The 11,299-nt window shown below is 41.2% G+C and overlaps 1 pseudogene; it reads left to right on the top strand.

Annotated features, from left to right (window-relative positions):
- Positions 1–306: 306 nt before the first annotated feature.
- On the top strand, positions 307–11,083 carry LOC106593872 (RUS family member 1-like; annotated as a pseudogene).
- The last annotated feature ends 216 nt before the right edge of the window (positions 11,084–11,299 follow it).

The raw sequence follows: 11,299 nt of genomic DNA, 5'->3' as shown, positions 1-11,299 counted from the left end.
AAAATTACCGGTAAGTAATCATTTCACTGTTAGTCTACACCTGTTTTTTACAAAACATGTGACAAATGCAATTTTATTGATTTATTTGACACACACAGACACACACACACAAATACTACAAACAAGCAAAATGCACATGTCTGTGGAAAATGATCTGTGACTTCTGGATCAAGCTGTCTCAAAGCACTCGCGGGATTGGTCTAAACTGCAGGGACAGTTTCAGTACTTAGCCAATAGAAAATACAGAATTTGTACAGCTGACGTGGATTCTGAAAATATGGAAGTAAAGCTTTGGTAAGTGAAGACATGCAACAGAAAGTACTATTGCATAAGATTCATAACTAAATATATTATTTACAAACATCTGTCTAACCATGCAGGTGGTGTTTCATTAAATTGAGAAAGAGAAAATGCCAGTGGTGGCAACGGAGAGATATGGCTCCCTCGAGTCATGGAAATATCAGTTGAAGGATGGAGAGAGAAAGAGAAGGGGGCAATTTTTTACATTATAATGAATTTTGATAAAGGCTCACTGAATATAGTCTCATAACTGCTAAGGGAGTGAACATTATTTAGAATAATCATTACATGGAGAAAATCGGACATCTCTGAAATGAAAACGGTTGGCCCTCTCTTCAGCAAAATATATTTTACCTAAACCCTCCCTGAACGCTTGAAAAAAAACAAGTGATCCTCATCTATACCCAAAATAATAATTAAACATAAAGTGGATAGCATGGAACATGCCTACCGTTTACCCTCACTTCTTGGGACAGACCAGGGGCCTATTTTATAAACCTTTCATAAGTACAAAATAATACCCCAAAATGTGCTTGCGCCACTTTTCACGCAAAAGTTGGCATTTAAAAAAGTTTAGCTTGACTGTGAGAATGTGCTCACCTCTCCACAAACGTTAGACCATGTGTATGCACATCTGCTAGTGGTTGAAATATTGTATTGCAAGTAAGCAGTGGCGATTTTAGCATGTAAATCTTGGTGGGGCAAAAACAAAAATGTGGGATGCATGCCAGCAAAGCCACTACACTACACAACACAACACTAAACAATACATTAATTGCACTATAACGGCGACAAACGGTGCCCACAAACTGTCAGGGCCTACATAAAGCTATCACAACAGCAGAGTCCCAACAGCAGTCCCAACACCTTACCACTGCTACACCTGCCTATCAGCAGAACCTTGTCTGGCAGCGAAACAGACCATTCAGCCTCATTTATTATTTTTTTAAAACATACCTGATATGGCTGACTTGCTTAAACAAATGTGGTTTCTACTGACAATTGAGATGTACAAACTATTGCATAAGGGGACGACGAGCAGATAAGAGGCAATCCGTAATTTCGATTAAGACATTAATGAGCGACGACGGACGTAGCTAATATAACTATTTGTTCAGCACTTTTGAAATGTACAGTGACAGAATTCAGAACATGGGCCGTTCTTACAGTGTACTCCCTGTATAACAAGTCAGAGCCGTAGGATAAATAAAGGGGACATTTAAACCAGACAGTGAAAGCTCTTGCAATATTCAATAATTACATTTCTCTAAAACAGGTTAAAAGCTACATGTGCACCACCAAGTTAGAACAGTAGGCAAAATTAAGAGGTGAAATTGACCAAATTATTAGGTTGAGGCACATTGAACGCCGTTTGGGTCCTTGCGTGTCAAAAAAGATACACGTCATAACACTATTCGATTTGACATGTCAATTAACAGAATTCTATTGTAGAATGTTGTGTGTGCTGAATTTGCATGTGCAACCCAGGCACCACCACTACTATCAGTAGCACTGTCAAAGCTGTGAAAGAAAAGTTGGCAAACAAGCACACACCGGCCACGAACGACATGGGCTACTAACAGCATACTACACAACATACACTTAGTATTACTTTCTTAGCTACAGTGTATATATCTCCCTTGCATATTACATCATTTATGCAGCAGCATACAAGACATTTTTGGACTCACCTTGTGAAGGTGGCACGGCGGTCCTTTGGGGGCACATTTTGTCAACAAACTTTGTCATCAAAGTCTGCCATTCTCTGGATTTCTGGTGGGAACTCGGGAAAAAATCACACATCCACTCCATTGAATAGAAGGCTAATGTTAGTGGTTGCTTTGCAGTGCTTGCAGTTAGCCACTGATTCCTTCCAAACAACTCATTGGTGAATTTGCGATTTTCAACTTGTTGTGTAATCTTTATGTCCAATGGCCGATGAGCACCGATACGTTTTATCTATAATTTCTCTTCATATGACAAGGATGAAAAAGGATTTGCCAGTAGATTGTCGACTTTTTTGTTGTTGTTGTTGCTCAAAACAGGTGGGGCTCAGCCCCACCTGCCCTGAATGACGGGTCGCCACTGCAAGTAAGTATTTTGTGCAAATGGGGGATATGATGAAAAGCTTAATAAAAAAACTAAAAACAGGAAAACATATGAACAAGTATGCAACCATTTACCATTAGTGAGAAGAATGAAAATCTATGTGTTTTATATTTAGAATCGAAAATAATTAGACATAGAAATCTTATAATTAGACATAGAAATCTTTTCGCCCTTTTTTAGGTAATATATTTGCAGGCTATATTCCTCACTTTTTCTGGCCGTGATTGGTTCATATTCTCAAATGAGCCATAGAACAAATTACTATCCACATCTCTCATTTAATTGGACCTAGTAGCCTAGTAAATAGATAGGCTATATGTATTTCAAGTTTTGCAAAATCATAGGCAGCGCGGTTTATAATACAGTCGAATTTAACAGCTGATCTTTTACATTGAAGTAGGCCTATGTATGGCGTTTCAATTTGTATTCTCATGTGCATAAGTAGCCTACTGTGAAATGCTTTTCTAGCAGTAATAAATATCAGTAGTACTATAAAGCATAAATTAAAAAGTCAAGTAAAACAAAAACACAGGAGAAATAGAAATGTACTGTAAGTACTGTAATTGTATTTTTGTGTGGCCTGCCCTACTATGTTTCAGAATTTAGGGTTGTCCATCATTTAGGTTGGGGATAAAGTCTATTTAAAACATTGTCGAATGAAAATGTTCTGCTGACAGGGCCACGAAAATGTGCCATTGTTTTCTCGTTCAGAAACTGCCAGTTATTTTCCAGATAAACAGCATAAATGACTGCTAACACATTAAATAGGGCAGTAGTTTAGGTAAAATATTTCACAGTATGTGTAGGCTACAGTATTGCTGTGTGATAGGAGCGCGACATCATTGCCTATTTAATCTCAGAGCCTATACCAAGGCAGGGCATAGAAACCCAATAATCTGTTGATAAACTAAATATTTGCATGCCGAGGCCTAATGCCAGTAGTTCCAAATTATACAGCAAATAAAGGGTGTTATTGTCACCATAAAAGGTGAATGGAGAGTGTTATTGTCACCATAAAAGGTGAATGGAGGGTGTTATTGTCACCATAAAAGGTGAATGGAGGGTGTTATTGTTGCCATAAAAGGTGAATGGAGGGTGTTATTGTCACCATAAAAGGTGAATGGAGGGTGTTATTGTCACCATAAAAGGTGAATGGAGGGTGTTATTGTTACCATAAAAGGTGAATGGAGGGTGTTATTGTCACCATAAAAGGTGAATGGAGGGTGTTATTGTCACCATAAAAGGTGAATGGAGGGTGTTATTGTTACCATAAAAGGTGAATGGAGGGTGTTATTGTCACCATAAAAGGTGAATGTAGGGTGTTATTGTCACCATAAAAGGTGAATGGAGGGTGTTATTGTTACCATAAAAGGTGAATGGAGGGTGTTATTGTCACCATAAAAGGTGAATGTAGGGTGTTATTGTTACCATAAAAGTTGTAATGCTTGTTCACACCAGTGGAGGCTGGTGGGAGGAGCTATAGTAGGACGCGCTCATTGTAATAGCTGGAATGTAATTGATGGAACGGAGTCAAACTTGGTTTCCATGTGTTTGATAGGTTCAATTTATTCCATTCCAGCCATTACAATGAGTCTGTCCTCCTATAGCTCCTTCTCATATTCACCATCTCCTTCTTAACCTAAACAGAACAAAGGCTAGTCGGCGCACAATCATAAAAATAATCCGAAGAAGCCTTTGACTCTCCTGAACTACCACCGTAGGACCTACACAGCACAGCCATTGGTTAGGCATTGGTCAGCAAGAGCAGAGCAGGCTGGGGCTCAGGGTTGGAACATCCATTGCAGTGTGTAGTTTTATGTACCCCATCCCAACAGCTATCTTAGAAATATAACTTTGCTCTGTGCTTCTCCTAGTATGCACACATAGGCTATGGATCATTTGATTGAGACTACACTAAATAGCCTATAAGCACACTTGATATTGCGTGCCCAAGGGAGAATCAGAGATGAGGGGAGGCATCGGGTACACATCGATATATAGCCTAGTAAGCAACTAATTCTAAAACACTGAGAAATATAGAACCCCCCTCTCTCATATCTCATCTGCTCTTGTTAGAGTGTCTTCTTGCCTCAGGGGTATCCAGAGAGTGGCGATTACCTGCCGTATCAATTTTTCGATACTCTTCAGGTAGGTCTGTGTGAGAAAGACAGAGGATGTTGTTGTTTTGTGGATATGTGTGCCATTATTTTGAAATGTCAAATTTATTATGTACATTTTAACACTCTGTTGCACTCTCTCCCTCTCCCTTTCTCTCTCTCTGATACACACACACACACACACACACACACACACACACACACACACACACACACACACACACAGGCCTTCTCCAGTTGTCTTTCAGGTACTCTTGCCACCCAGGCCTCTTTAAGGGGTGTTGGTGTTGGAAACCAAGAGGCAACAGTTGCTGATGCAACAATTACCTGGTTGTTACGAGGTTAGTGTTAATGACTGTGATAAGACCATTGTCTTCTTTCCTGTTAAGGGGTTTTATAAAATAAACTATCTACATTTTAGATGGCACAGGCATGCTGGGAAGAATCCTATTTGCCTGGCTTAAAGGGTGAGTTTTGATTTGTTTTGTAATGTACTATTAGTAATTTTCAATATTATTTTTCAAATGTTGTCTTTCTCTGTGTTTTAGGAATAAACTGGACTCTGAGGCCAAAAAATGAAGGTAGGGATGTCAAGCATCAATAAAGTGAGTGTGTTCATTGTGTGTTATGGAATTATTGGGTATGTCAATGCTTGTGCTGTTTTCCTTAGGCTTGTTGCTGATGTTCTCAATGATATCGCCATGTTCATGGAAATACTGGCTCCTAACTTCCCAACATGCTTCACTCTAATTGTGTGCTCTGCTGGAATATTCAAAGTAAATCGGAATACCATATTGTCACTAGCATTGATTTTGCAGATAGCAACCAGCTATTTTGAAGGTTTTACTTGCAGAGCGTCTGCTAAATGTACACTGTTCGATATCTCTCTCTCTCTGTGTTTGTCAGTCCATTGTCAGGGTTGCAGGTGGGGCCACCAGAGCTGCTTTGACTCTTTACCAAGCTCGCCGAGACAACATGGCGGACATCTCTCACAAAGATGGCAGCCAGGTGCTCCATACATATTTCTCTACTTGATGATACTGTAAGATACTGTAACTAACCCATGGCTTTTACTGTCCTGTCTTGTACGGCTGCTTTAAGATGAGGATCTTATTGTAATTCATGTGTTCTTTACAGGAGACTTTAGTGAATCTGGCTGGACTGCTGGTCAGTCTGATCCTTATTCCTCGTCACTGACAATCCACTGTGAGTCCTCTATTGCACTGCTTACACTGCCACTGTATGAGATAGGACATGACAGCTCTATATAGCTAACATATTGGTTATTCGATGGAGATTGATCTGTTTTCCATCCCTTCTCATCTCCTCAGGCTGACGTTCATCCTCTTCTTCCTTTTCACCATCCTCCACCTTTTTGCAAATTACAAAGCAGTGCGTTCGGTTGTCATGGAGACACTCAACGAAGCTCGGCTTGCTATTGTGCGCCACCAATACCTTAGAGATGGACGGGTCCTCGCTCCACTAGAGGCCAATCATAAAGAGCCTGTATTCTTGGGTATGGCTGACATTCAGTGAATAATAAACAATGAAATGGCTTGTTGATCATTATGGCTATCAACTATCAATGGCTTTAACATACTTTTCTGCTGTTTATTTTTTTAGAGTTCAGGAGGACAGTGCCAATCAAACTGGGAGTGAGGCTAGGGGAACTTGTTTATACGTAAGTTGGTGTCTGCCTGTTTGGTGTGAAAGTGAAGTGTGCTCAGATTTGGATGTTCATGCTCAATGATATAATTTCTTTAATTTTGTAGGTCAGAGGACCTTAATTTGGCCATGAAAAACAACCACAAGCCCTTCCTTATTGGAGTCAAACGTGGTGTGTATAACATCTTTCAGTAATCCCCCACCAACTGCTGTACTCAGTTGTCACGCGGGTTGTTTCTAGATGGATGTACATTACATAATGTCATTTTAATAGATGTTGTATGTCATGTGAGTGTTATTGAATGTGCTATTTCTCTCCCTTAGGCTCGGTGTGTGTTTGTTTGGGACCAGATGCATCTGTATGTGATGAGATCAGGGCTGTGTGCCAAGCAGTGCCTCTGCACGGTGTTACACCCTGTCTCGCCACTAGAGGGGGCTCTCAAACAACTCTCAATGTCACACAGCAACAGTGAGCCTTTAATGATCATCTTTACATGACAGTTTAAACCAATGTCTGTCAATGCTGTGTTATAACTCTGTTATCCCTTTTTCCTCTATGTTATCCCTTTTTCCTCTATGTTATCCCTTTTTCCTCTATGTTATCCCTTTTTCCTCTATGTTATCCCTTTTTCCTCTATGTTATCCCTTTTTCCACTATGTTATCTCTTTTTCCTCTATGTTATCCCTTTTTCCTCTATGTTATCCCTTTTTCCTCTATGTTATCCCTTTTTCCTCTATGTTATCCCTTTTTCCTCTATGTTATCCCTTTTTCCTCTATGTTATCCCTTTTTCCTCTATGTTATCCCTTTTTCCACTATGTTATCTCTTTTTCCTCTATGTTATCCCTTTTTCCTCTATGTTATCCCTTTTTCCTCTATGTTATCCCTTTTTCCTCTATGTTATCCCTTTTTCCTCTATGTTATCCCTTTTTCCACTATGTTATCTCTTTTTCCTCTATGTTATCCCTTTTTCCTCTATGTTATCCCTTTTTCCTCTATGTTATCCCTTTTTCCTCTATGTTATCCCTTTTTCCTCTATGTTATCCCTTTTTCCTCTATGTTATCCCTTTTTCCTCTATGTTATCCCTTTTTCCACTATGTTATCTCTTTTTCCTCTATGTTATCCCTTTTTCCTCTATGTTATCCCTTTTTCCTCTATGTTATCCCTTTTTCCTCTATGTTATCCCTTTTTCCTCTATGTTATCCCTTTTTCCTCTATGTTATCCCTTTTTCCTTTCCCTCAAGATCATTGGGAGCTGGTGCATGAGAGTCATAAACTTATGGACCAAATTTTTCAGCCATTCCTCAAAGGTAAGCTCAGTGTAACAAGGTATGCTCAGTCAGTAGCTGTTTACTCCCACCGTGTATGTTGGGATGTTGTCAGTGGCGTCCGTTCAGCTAAACCCAGGGTATGCCCCTCTTCCAAGGAATTGTTTGGAAGTTGAAGCTCATTTACCTCATTTCTCCACAGTTTAAATGCTATTTGGAGAACAGCGAAAACCAATAAAAATGATCCCAGAAATTAATTATCACCTCAATATTGGGTTTAATTAAAGGTCTGTGGAATGGTGTGTAAAATGTCAACCACTACTCAACTTCATAAATTGACTCATTTACTTGTGGAACAGCAAGTAAACTTGAACTTACCTAGTTAAAGAAAGGTTAAATAAATGTGAGTATCTAGTGCATAAAACAGCTGGCCACGAATGCAAACTATGCCGCATAAATCATAAACATGCATTGAAATAAAAAGCATAGGCCTACACAAAATTACTTACTTAGGCCGACAACTGACAAGGATGCATGACTCGACCAAAGAATGTCCAAAATCACGAAATACAAATGGAAAATCTACACATGCCTTTTTAAAAAGGGAGCTAAGGCCCCTTTACATGTCACCTTATCAAACCATAAAGATAGATAGAAGTTTCATATTTTATATGTGCCATCGTAGAGTATATGAGCAGCGTCATTGAGGCAATCTCCATTTTGAAGTAGTCAATTTTCTTCTTCACTATTGGCTGATCCCTCCTGATGACCCGGTTGGACATGACTCGAACACTCTATGATAGAGGACTCTATCATTCTCTGTGTCAAACCTATATATTTCCAGTAGTTACATTTTCTCTTATTGCGCTGCATAATGTGTGCGCCAAGCTCATTTTATAATTTCTGCAATATTCACCAGGGAAGGAAAAGATTCCACGGATATTGAGGCATTTTATCAACAAGGTGCCTCAGAGTATTTAAACATTCTATTAACCAACGAGGTGGCACTGAGAATATTGATGTAAACTCAGCAACAACAAAAAAACATCCCCTTTTCAGGACAATGTCTTTCAAAGATAATTCGTAAAAATCAAAATAACTTCACAGATCTTCATTGTAAAGGGTTTAAACACTGTTTCCCATGCTTGTTCAATGAGCCATAAACAATTAATGAACATGCACCTGTGGAACGGTCGTTAAGACACTAACAGCTTACAGACGGTAGGCAATTAAGGTCACAGTTATGAAAACTTAGGACACTAAAGAGGCCTTTCTACTGACTCTGAAAAACACCAAAAGAAAGATGCCCAGGGTCCCTGCTCATCTGCGTGAACGTGCCTTAGGCATGCTGCAAGGAGGCATGAGGACTGCAGATGTGGCCAGGGCAATAAATTGCAATGTCCGTACTGTGAGACGCCTAAGACAGCGCAACAGGGAGACATGCCAGACAGCTGATCGTCCTCGCAGTGGCAGACCACGTGTAACAACACCTGCACAGGACCGGTACATCCGAACATCACACCTGCGGGACAGGTACAGGATGGCAACAACAACTGCCTGAGTTACACCAGGAACACACAGTCCCTCCATCAGTGCTCAGACTGTCCGCAATAGCCTGAGAGAGCCTGGACTGAGGGCTTGTAGGCCTGTTGTAAGGCAGGTCCTCACCAGACATCACCGGCAACAACGTCGCCTATGGGCACAAACCCACCGTCGCTGGACCAGACTGGACTGGCTAAAAGTGCTCTTCACTGACGAGTCGCGGTTTTGTCTCACCAGGGGTGATGGTCAGATTTGTGTTTATCGTCGAAGGAATGAGCGTTACACCGAGGCCTGTACTCTGGAGTGGGATCGATTTGGAGGTGGAGGGTCCGTCATGGTCTGGGGCGGTGTGTCACAGTATCATCGGACTGAGCTTGTTGTCATTGCAGGCGATCTCAGCACTGTGCGTTACAGGGAAGACATCCTCCTCCCTCATGTGGTACCCTTCCTGCAGGCTCATCCTGACATGACCCTCCAGCATGACAATGCCACCACGCACAGAACGAACAGTATGGCTGATTTCCTGTAAGACAGGAATGTCAGTGTTCTGCCATGGCCAGCAAAGAGCCCGGATCTCAAACCCATTGAGCACGTCTTGGACCTGTTGGATCGGAGAGTGAGGGCTAGGGCCATTCCCCCCAGAAATGTCCGGGAACTTGCAGGTGTCTTGGTGGAAGAGTGAGGTAACATCTCACAGCAAGAACTGGCAAATCTGGTGTAGTCGATGAGGAGGAGGTGCACTGCAGTACTTAATGCAGCTGGTGGCCGCACCAGATGCTGACTGTTACTTTTGATTTTTGACCCCTCCCCCCTTTATTCAGGGAAACATTATTCCATTTCTGTTAATCACATGTCTGTGGAACTTGTTCAGTTTGCCTCAGTTGTTGAATGTTGTTATGTTCATACAAATATTTACACATGTTAAGTTTGCTGAAAATAAACTCAGTTGATAGTGAGGACGTTTCTTTTTTTGCAGAGTTTATATATTTTTTGAACTACTGGGAGAATTGAAAATGCCAAAAACAATTAATTTGGCAGTATTGATTTTGTTTGAGCAAAAGAGCACTGCATTAGCCATGGCTAAATTCTTTGGATTGCAGGAAATTGCTTTATATGCAAAAATGTATCTACACTGCCAAGATGTGGCCTTTAAAAATGCCCCTAAGGACCTTTTGATCCAGACAAAACCCTGCTATAGTATATATCACACACTGAGTTGATGCTTGAGGGACCAAATTCTTGCTTCGGCAGAATAGGTAGAATGGTATGGTTCCCAGCCAAGGTTGAGTTTGTGTTGTTCCCAGCTATCCCTTCAGTTCACTAGCTACAGTTTTACCTCTTCAGACTTTTCGAAAGAGGTTTGAGAATAACTTGGTCTCAACATATCTTTTGAATTAGGTGAATACTTAGTGTATTACATAGCGTGTTAACTGTTCTACATTTGATTGTAATTACCTTATGTTATGTTGCAATTTGTTGGTCATATTGTGTTTGTGTGCATTTGTTATTACAGGCATGGTTGGCATTGAATCTGGAAAGGAAACAGCTGGAAAGAGCACAGTTACAAGGGTCTCCTTTTTAAGAAGCAACACAGAGAGTAACATCAACACTGACGCTAACCCCGACGGTCGCACGGACGGTAACCCCAACACCATCAGTAACCCGGACGGTAACCCCAACACCATCAGTAACCCGGACGGTAACCCCAACACCATCAGTAACCCGGACGGTAACCCCAACACCATCAGTAACCCGGACGGTAACCCCAACACCATCAGTAACCCGGACGGTAACCCCAACACCATCAGTAACCCGGACGGTAACCCCAACACCATCAGTAACCCGGACGGTAACCCCAACACCATCAGTAACCCGGACGGTAACCCCAACACCATCAGTAACCCGGACGGTAACCCCAACACCATCAGTAACCCGGACGGTAACCCCAACACCATCAGTAACCCGGACGGTAACCCCAACACCATCAGTAACCCGGACGGTAACCCCAACACCATCAGTAACCCGGACGGTAACCCCAACAGTGAACCATCCTCTGAAGATCATCATGCCATGGAAACCTGAATAATTTATTGGATGAGCGCTCTGTCATGTTGCCATATTTTTGGGGAGTAGGTTATTTTGGTTTTCTAAGGTGTGATCATTTTGTTGAAAAACACTTTAATTCAATGTTTGGCTGGTGTACTGTTTCAAGATTGTTAGCAGAGACATCACTGTGGGTCAGGAATTTATGTACCACCTGCATCAATTCAATCAGCCGAAACATCATGCATAGATGAT

The sequence above is a fragment of the Salmo salar genome, chromosome 03 (assembly GCF_965601325.2).
Source record: "Salmo salar chromosome 03, fSalSal1, whole genome shotgun sequence".
Lineage (NCBI taxonomy): Eukaryota > Metazoa > Chordata > Actinopteri > Salmoniformes > Salmonidae > Salmo > Salmo salar.
The sequence above is the reverse complement of the archived record's forward strand: the minus strand, read 5'-3'. Positions and strand labels throughout refer to the sequence as shown.